General features: G+C 40.1%; 1 pseudogene; it reads right to left on the bottom strand.

The window, feature by feature from the left end:
• Positions 1-1,128: 1,128 nt before the first annotated feature.
• LOC102871267 overlaps positions 1,129-6,499 on the bottom strand; it is a 7,830-nt pseudogene continuing 2,459 nt past the window's right edge.

Below are 6,499 nucleotides of genomic sequence, written 5' to 3'. Positions count from 1 at the left end.
CAGTGGCACCATATAGCATTTTGGAATCTTCTGTTCAGCTCCTTAATTTCTTGATTTCTTTCCTTTGCTGTGGCTTCTCGGTACTCTACTGCAATATTCAGAGTCTCTTCTGACATCCATCTTTGTCTTTTCTTCCTTATCTTTGTAATGGCATTTTGCATTTTTCCTGGTTGATACTCTTTTATTTTTTTGTTTTGGCCGAACTTTTTTATTTAGTATTCTGTAGTTGTTTAACACACACTCAAATCGTCTTGTTGGGGGAAGGAAAAGGGAAGGTTCTTGCAGATTCCCAAGGAAATGTCAGAAAGGCAATATATGGCCAGCATTATCCGTGTGCTTTTCTGGGTTTACTGAGTGGGTAGCACTTTCCTTAAGTAAGCCTCTGTTCTCAGGTTTTTCACATTAAGGATACTGAGATTTCAGTCTGAAGACACCCTGGAATCTTAAAGAGTAGCAAACCCAACCACCCTTCTGTATTATCCATCTAGCTTGTTTATATAGGCAAAATGATTCATTTGTTCATTTTAGATGGCTAGATATCTGTGAAAAAATCTTAGTATTGCTTGCCTCATCTACTGGGATTAATAAAATAGAAAGTGTCCTTCAGAAACAGTTAAAGAGAATTACAATACTAGTACACAAGTCAAGTCTTACACATTTAACATTTGCTTGTTGAAAGCAAAGTCATAAAAACAAATAAAATTAAACATGTTTACTGCTTTTCCTCACAAGAACATAAAAATTATGGAGGAGAACTTAACAGGAAATTTTAAAAAGTAACAATTTTTTTCCTTTCAATATTCCTTGGGTAGTTATGACAGAATAAGTTCCACTTTTTGTTTGTTTCATTGGACAAGGATTTTGATCCAAAGTTTTGTTTGGTTTTATTATCAGCTTCTGCCTCCCCCTCTATCAGATCAGCTTCCTCCACAAACACCACCTCTTGGTGCTCTGTGGCTTGAGCTGCTTGCTGTAGGTAGGAATCACGTGGAAGAGGGTACCCACTTTCCATAGAAGGAAAGTCTGCCAACCCAATCACAGTCACCTGAGTAGAGATCACTTTGGCTGCTTGAGTAATTGTCTCGACTTCCACCATATTTGTCTCGCGAGTTGCTGTAATCATCATAGCTACTGCTTCCACCATAAGATGGAGAGGAGTGGGGCATGTAAGTGGAGCACTACTTGAGTTACCATAATTCTAATAGGAATCTCTGTAGGAGCCTCCACTTGGATGATCTGAACAATCATGATCATGACCATAGCCATCTCCATCACTATAGCCTCTGCATGGATGGTCATCGTGTGAACTGGAATAACCATAATCATGGTATGTATAATCTCTTGGTGGTGGTGCATAATCTCTTGTATCCTGAGAATTTGGGTAATCTCTGCTTGAATAACAACTACCTTTAGTAGAATATCCATCATCTCCTGAGGACAAATAAACATCTCTATGAGAAGATAAGAGTTCCCTTCTTGGTGGACCTCCGTAACTGTCTCTTCCATGTGATACAGGTGCTCTCCCATCCATCCCATTGCTGCTTTGAACTGGTCCTGAAGGGGCTGATCTTTTAGGAGGAGGCCTTCCGCTTCGATGTGGTCATAATCTTTTCAATGGCAGTGGTCCCTGTGAAGAACTCATGTTAAAATTCATAAAATAGCCACCATCATCCATGTGACCCCCATGTGAAGGGGGTTTCCTGGTTCCTCCACTTCCTCTTCTTCCACACTGAAGACCTCTTGCAGGACCTCTGCTTCCTGGAAGTGGAGGGGGTCCACGCCTGCCACTTTCAAATGTTGGTTTAGTGGCTTGATCCACTTCGATAGCCTTTACATCTCTGGCTGCATCTTTAGTATCCACTGGGCTTTCAAAGGTGACAAAAGCAAATCCTCTTGTTGGTTTCTTGGTCTTTCATCAAGAACACTTCTACAATTCATCCATATTTGCCAAATACAGCTTCTAGGGCTTTCTCATTTGTTTCTGTATCGAGCCCTGTTTTCCTGGGCCACCAGCTTCAACTGTGTTCACCCCAGGGGTGTGTATTGCAAACCAGATGATTGTTCCAAGCTCCTCTGAATCTTGTGGATTGGTGTTTCGACTGTGTGTGAGGACAAGAAGGAGAAGCTGCTTGCATTGCTGTGCAGAGTGAATGATCCTCTTAATATCCTTCCATAGCTCTTCCGGTCTTCACTCATTAGTGTTTAAGGCCTCAAACCTATTCCTGAGATGGTTTTGAAATTCAGGTGGGATAGACTCAAGGTCAAATTTGGTTCCCATGGATTTGATTTCCTTTTCCTCAGCTTCAGCTTGAAATTGCATATGAGTAGTTGGTGGTCTGTTCCACAATCAGCACCTGGCTTAGTTTTCACAGCTGATAGTGAGTTTCTCTAGAGATTCTTCCCACAAATGTAATTGGTTTGATTCCTATGTATACCATCAGGTGAAATCTGTGTGTTAAGCCTGAGTTTATGTTTCTTATAAAATGTATTTGCAATGAATAAATCATTTATTGTGCAAAATTCTATCATTTTATCTTCAGCTTCATTTCTGCCACCAAGTCCATATTTTCCAACTACTGATCCTTCTATTCTGTTTTCAACTTTTGCATTCCAGTTACTCATTATTATTAATATATCTTGATTGCATGTTTGATTAATCTCTTACTGCAAAAGTTGGTAGAACTCTTCTATTTCCTCCTCTTTGGCTCTAGTTTTGGTGCATATATTTGAATGATGGTGGTATTCACTGGACAACCTTGTATGTATGTAGTTATTATCCTGTCACTCCCAACATTATATTTTAAGATAGACCTAGAAATGACTTTTTTAAACTTTTAAAGCAACCCCATTTTCCCCTCACCTTTTGCCCTCCAGCATAGTAGATCTTAGGATTGTCTGACTCAAAATGTCCCATTGCCAGTCCATCTCATCTCTCTAATGCCTAGTATGTTAATATTTATGTGTTCCATCTCTTCCTTAACAATATTTAATGTTCCTACATTCATGGTCCTCACATTCCATGTTCCAATTCTAGTGTCTCTTACAACTGTTCCTCCTCCTTTGTGTTTCCATACTTGAGAGCTCCACTTTAGTTGCCCTATCTGCTAGTCTAAGTGTGTTGTAGTGTACCTCGGGTTTTCGAAGGCCTGCTATTTCAGAAGTGGATGGCCAATCTTTCTTCCTCATCTGTCTTAATTTCAATGCTCAGATTTAGAACATTATCTGATAGAGAAGCATTTTACAGAAAATAGCAGATGAAAGATATATCCCAACTGTAGAAAAGACAAACAGATTCAGTGTTGTCCCCATATTTGACAAGTGTGTCTTGACCAACCCCTTTCCCTGCTCCACCAGCAGTCCCTTCTAATCCTACCTACTCCATTCAACACCTATCTCTTCCTATTCAGCCCTTGATATGATGGCTTATATCTCAAGTTTTCTGGGCTTCTGTGATTCTGAACGCCTCAAGCTGCTGCCAGTTTCTTCTGCTACAGCCAGTTTCTCTTGAGTTTAGGAGTCTGTAAGTCCAAATAGCAGGTCCTAGAATCAGGGATGACTTCCTATCTCAGACGGTTCTGAGGTCCTTTGCCTTGAACTTCTGCTCCAGGATTGACTTCTTGTGGCCTAGGGCCTCTTCTTTTCCACTTGTAGTACACTGTAATCACAATGGAATAGTTTCCCAGGAGAGGATGATGTGTCCTTTAGATCCAATATATAATGTTTGTGAAGGTGTCAGCCTTGACTAGTGGACTTCTGGGAAATGTCGGCATATCTGCATTGTGCACATAAGTTTTTAAAATTTATTGGTCTGGCTAGGCTACAAATAAGTCATTAAGAGGGCACCATGCAGGGAAGGATGATGTGTCCTTTAGATCCGGTATATAATGTTGTTTTTGAAGGTGTCAGCCTTGACTTGTGGGCTTCTGGGAAATGTAGGCATACCTGCGTTGTGCACATGAATTTTTAAAATTTGTCGGTCTGGCTAGATTAGAAATAAGTCAGAAAGAGGGCACCATGCCTCCGTGGCATGAGGTGACAATAGAAATACATAAAATATCATTGTTATTGTTATGTGTCGTCGAGTTGTCTGTGACTCATAGTGATCCTGTGTACAACAGCTCTGAACCCTGCCCTATTCTGACCCAGTCTCACTGACTCCTACACACCTAATCCCATTACCCAAGTTATCATGTCAGTCCATCTTATCCAGGGTCTTCCTCTCCTGTGCTGTCCTTCCACCCTTCCAACCATGATGTCCTTCTCCAAGGACTGGCCACCCCTGCCCACCTGCCCGAAGTATGTGAGACAGAACTTCAAAATGCTTGCCTCTAAGGAGAAACTTGGTTTCACCCTCTCCAGGTCAGACCTATTTGTTTTCTTGGCAGTCCGTGGTATGTTCAAGACTCTTCTCCAGCACTACAACTCAAAGGCATCAATTCTTCTTCTGTCATCCTTAGTCATTTTCCTGCTCTCTGATGCTTAGCAAGTAATTGTGAAGACCATGGCTTGGATCAGGCACACCTTAGTCTCTATACTGGCATCATTGCTCCTCTGTGCTCTGTACAGGTCTCTGACAGCAGACTTTCATAATGCAATTTGTCTTTTGATTCCCTAACTTTTGATGCTGAGTGTTGATTGTGGAGCTGAGTAAGCTGAAATTAACAACTTTACCAAATGCATACAATTTTTGTGAAAGAAAAAACTTGGTATATTTTGTACTGTTGACACATGGACAGATAACACAGAAGCAGGAACACTGAGCTTCTAAATCCTATTAAATCTCCCTGTCAGTGAAAACAGCCCTCTTAATCCAATTTGAAGAGATTACTCCAGTTTGTTGTTAAACTGCCTTTTCCAGTAAATCCATCTCTTCTGTCTCCATTTGGTGGGATTAATTCAGTTTTGTTTGAAGAGTCTGCCTGAGGCACCATCTGGACTGATGCCTGAAGCTTTTTTATCTTTGCCTCCAAGAAGCCTTCTTGCTATACCTTCTCTAAGACATACCTATTTCTTCTTTTGACAGTCCATGGGATATTCAGTACTCTGCTCCAACACCACAGCTCAAACACATAAATTATTCTTCTGTCATCCTTAGTCATTGTCCAGTTCTCAGATGCATAGTAAGTGATTGAAAGACCATGGCCAAGCCATCTTAGTCCTCAAACTGTCATTATTGCTTCTCAATAATTTGGAGGTGTCCTTCACTGTAGACTTTCCCAGTGTACTATGTCTTCTGGTCTCCTGACTATTGGTACCAAGTGTACTGATTGTGGATTCAAGAAAGATGAAATTGTTGATGGCCTCAGTCTTTTCTCCATCTATCATGATGTTTTGGAAGAAGGAGTGGCATCTACTTCGTAAACAACATGTCTCTGGAAACTCTATGAACTTTGATAAATGATAGTTATAGAGAGGCTTCAGGCCTTTTGTTCATAGGGTCTCTATGAGTCATGCTCAACTCGTCGGCAATCAACGACAACAACATCATGATGTTGCCTATCATTCTAATGGTGAGAATTTTTATTTTCTTGACATTGAAATGCAATACATATTGAAGGCTGTAGTGTCTGATTTTCTGCAGCAAGTGCTTCAAGTGTTCCCAATTTTCAACAAGCATGGCTATGTCATCTGCATAATGCAGGCTATTGAGACTTCCTCTGATCCTGATTCCACATTTTTTCCCCATAGAGTCCAGCTTCTTGAATAATTTTCTCAGCAAAAGATTGAAGAAGTATGGAGAAAGGATATAACCCTGACACACACTTTTCTTAATCTTAATCTATGTAGTGTTCTCTTTCTCTGTTCACATAACATCCTCTAGTTCTAGATTTCTCATGAGCACAACTAAGTGATCTGGGATTCTCATTCTTCTCAATGTTAGCCATAATTTGTTATGATCCACACAGTCAACGCCTTTGCACAGTCAATAAATCACAAATACACATTCTTATGATATTTTTTGCTTTCAGCCATCTGACATCAGCAATGATATTTTTGGTGCCACAGCCTCTTCTAAATCTAGCCTGAACTTTTAGCTGTTCTCTGCTTATGTGATGTTCTGATTATTTTTGAATGATCTTCAGCAGTATTTTGCTTGCATGTGACATTAATTATATTGTTTGATAATTTCCACATTCTGTTGGATTACCTTTCATATGTATATATGTATATGTGTATAGAGAGATATTATGTGTGTGTATATATGTATGTGTGTGTGTGTATATATGTGGGTGTATATACATACATTTATTATATATCTATATCTATATCTCACATGTATTTGTTGTTGATGTATACTGCTGAGTTGGAATTGATGCATAGCTGATCCTCCAGTAGGTTTTCAGGGTCAATAAATCAAGTGGCAGGAGATTGTCTGTCTTCCTCCCAAGGAGCAGCTGGTGGGTTCAAACATACATAGGGGTGTGTGTGTGTGTGTCGGTGTGTGTCTGTGTCTATGTGTGTATCTCTCTGTGTCTCTGTGTGTATCTGTGTCTGTGTC

Source organism: Elephantulus edwardii, unplaced genomic scaffold (assembly GCF_000299155.1).
Source record: "Elephantulus edwardii isolate Elephantulus edwardi_28Jun2011 unplaced genomic scaffold, EleEdw1.0 scaffold00161, whole genome shotgun sequence".
In the NCBI taxonomy this organism is placed as follows: Eukaryota; Metazoa; Chordata; class Mammalia; order Macroscelidea; family Macroscelididae; genus Elephantulus; species Elephantulus edwardii.
The sequence above is the reverse complement of the archived record's forward strand: the minus strand, read 5'-3'. Positions and strand labels throughout refer to the sequence as shown.